Here is a 3,397-nt window from a genome sequence, read left to right on the forward strand (position 1 = left end):
TATGGGCATCAGACCTCCAGCAGCTCCTTGGATGTGGTGTGACAGAGCTGGAAATAACAGGGCTAGGACTCGGGATACTCACAAGTGCTAACCCACACTAGCAACTTGAGCTCTTTTTGCTACAGTCTAATTTTGCAGAGATAGTGATCTTCCCCATGGCTGTACAGCTTCCAAGAAAAGCATCTGACTGGAATTAAATCCTGAAGTTCTTCACTCTGACATCTGTGTCTCTTCAGTGGGTCTACTCCACAGCTATTTTACCACTTGCCAAAAACACAACTGACAGTTTCTGTGGAGTACGTGGAGTACGTGTGACAAAGCTATCTGAAGAGTAAGTTCTGGGATCTCATCCTTTTCATGAGTAATGACAATGGTTCTTGATGATCCTTTTTGACTGTACATTGAAACCAGAGTGATAGTTTCCCAGTGGTTGATATTCTGAGCTGTTCAGGGCAAAGGCCTGATGTCGAGCTGCCTTATGTCTTGTCCCAGTACAAACCTAAAGTCACAAGAGATAAACCCACACATCACAACCTTCTCTGAGGATTTCTGGAAAAATGGCCTCTTGTCACATAGTTTTTGGGCTCTTTGGGTTGAATAAAATTGAGAGCATAGAAACTAGGATGGGCTTGGCAGTACTTGGGAGAACACATACTGAATACAGAAAGCCAAACTTGGAGAATACTGTGCACAGAGAAGGATGCAAGGACTCAGCCAAAGGTTCAGAGCTTTACTGCTACATCAACAAGGTTCTGTCACTGGCAGTGGGAACTATCAAAGGCATCAACTTCACACCCTACCATCACTGTACATCTTCAGGTACAGTATGTTATTCCTTAAGACTCTCCACTCGAACTAACAGTTGGAGTAATTTTACAAACTACTATCCCTAATTGTCTCGGTCACAAGGTCTTCTACTGGATTCTGAGCTCTATGTTGCAGCAAGGATATTGAGAATCAGAAAGAATAAATAATTTATCCAAGAGCCAGAGTAAATGATAGAGCCAAGACTTGACTTTTTGCTATACTTGGATTTAGTTATAGTTCTATGGTTACACTTTTTAAAAATCCTTTTATTCTTGCCTTTTTGTCTCACATCGCATCTCTGCCCTTCTCTGAACCACTGCAGAGCCTTGCAGATGGATTCATACAGATTGAGGGTATTGGCCCCACAGCCTGATACTGTGAAGTTCCTGGAGAAGTACCCTAATTCATTGACTCACCTCCTGCTTTTCCATTGTCTTCTGCCTGAGATCTTGGTCCCAGCATCTGCCCTTCTGCCCAGCTGTACCAGGTTGACTTTTGGGGACAGATTTATTAGCTTTTATTAGACCTTGATCAACTCAGACTCTGTGGCTGAAAAAAACAATCCTCCTTCAACTCCTGCCTGGCATCCAGAAACCTCTTCCAAGATCTGATGCCTCAAATTTAACTTATCTGGGTTGGAGGGAAGTTTAGATACCAATCATTTCATCTCATCTAGATAGCTACGTGTAACCATGTGCTTTTATTCCATAATGGCCAGGTTTTCCTACAACTTGATGGGAAAATAAAGCGAATACTTCTAACTTGGTATTTTAAAACTATGTTTCTAGGCTGAATTTTCAGGATTATGTTTCCATCTGTAAATATTTTTAAACTTTCCATGTTAATTTTGTCTACTACTGTATCCTTGAGAGATCTTTAATACACTGTACACAGACAAGGCAGCCACCCTCTTCTAAGTCCCTTTCTTCAGTCTCGTTGTAGTGACACCTCTGCCCAGTATTAGCAGGCTATAGGGGTACAAGCTTCTTGCTCCTCCATAATTCAGCTGTGTTACACTGGCAGTAGCAGAGTTGGCTGAGTTCATTCCCAGTCAAGGTCAACTGGCTTCAACTAAATTCTCACCTTCTGAGTTAACCACTTGTTCTCTTCAGCGAAGATATGCTGGTTGCTCTCATTCTACAGTTCTGCCTGCTTGATACTTGTTATCAGCAGGTGTCCCAAAGCCTGCCCAGCTCCCTCCTTCTTATGCTTGTAACAAATAAAAACTGGATGTCCTTGGGGGGTCTTTGTCTTGGCTGCCCAGAGCAGTTTAGGTCAGCCTGACTCAGTTTCTCTCAAGTCTCTTTCTGTGTTTTTTTTTTTTTCCTATTTCCTATTTTCCTATCTCATGGACATCATACTGGCTTGCAGGAGACCAGGACCATTGCAGGGATCTCTGGTAATGTCTCCTTTCCCTATACTTGGCACCCAACATGGATGTGGATTGAATCCATGGGTGACTCTGGCTGGAAGACAAAGTTGGGGAATTCATGACAATGTTCATTTCTCACAAAATAATTCCAAACCTGGACAAGGGGCCAGATAAGCCCAGTCATGAGCAGTCCTTCCAATTACTGTCTTTTCTAAATACTGCGGGGAGCACGGAAAGCACTTTCCTGGGAGGCTGGACAAATTATTATAATTATTATTATTATATGCATAAGTAACTAGATGATAGAAGGTAATAAGTATTTAGAAAAAAATAAGACCTTGTGAAAGAGGTGTGTCTTTTAGGTATGGTAGCTAGTAATACCTCATAGGAGGAGATGACATTTGAACAGATATTTAAATTAAATAAGAGACAAGCTAGAGTGAAAGCTGAGGAGAGTCCAACGCAGTTAGAATTAGAGAGAACTAAATATGCAAATCCATGAGGCAGACGTGGGCTCACTGTGTTTGAAGTCTAGGAAGGTGACCTGCATGCTAGAGAAGAACAGACATGACCAATCACTTCGATGTGATCTCTTTTGCCTAAATATACAGCAACCTGAATTTAAAGTGCAAGTACACAACAGAGAAGGCTTGACTCTTGAGATATTTATGTTTTGGGATCATCATTTGATGCTAACCTACACGAGATAATTCTGTTTCATTATATTTATCAGTTACCAACCTCACTACTTGCAACAGCATTTCCAGACTTTCCTACCCTTCCATTGTGACGAGTTTATGTTGTTATCTCTTTTGAGTCCTTCACTATTAAGCTCCATTTTTCTAACAGATATAATCAAATTGTCTCAACCAAAAAATAAAAACAAAACAAAGGTCACCACTTTGTTGGTCACAACTTTGTCCGATTTACATTTAAATTCTATCCTTTTTCTTCTGTAATGTGACTTTCTGGACTCATAGCTTCAACTTGCTGCCTACATTTCCTGATTGCTAATTCCCCAGAATGTAAAACTCCTTCACTAATGTTTCTCCTATTTTGTAGCCAATAAAACTCATGTTTTCTGATCAAACTATTATCCCTTTCATAATCTCTTTCTCCTAGAATTACCTGCTGATTTTCATGTTATTGACCACTCGCAACACAGGAAGTTGAATAATGAACTCTGCAATTGAACTTATCAAGTAAACTACCCCAAAA

The 3,397-nt window shown here is 40.6% G+C and overlaps 1 pseudogene; it reads right to left on the reverse strand.

Annotated features, from left to right (window-relative positions):
• Positions 1-355: 355 nt before the first annotated feature.
• LOC117284601 lies at positions 356-1,238 on the reverse strand (annotated as a pseudogene).
• Positions 1,239-3,397: the final 2,159 nt, after the last annotated feature.

The sequence above is a fragment of the Fukomys damarensis genome, unplaced genomic scaffold (genome assembly GCF_012274545.1).
Source record: "Fukomys damarensis isolate Sample0158 unplaced genomic scaffold, DMR_v1.0_HiC HiC_scaffold_38, whole genome shotgun sequence".
NCBI lineage: Eukaryota > Metazoa > Chordata > Mammalia > Rodentia > Bathyergidae > Fukomys > Fukomys damarensis.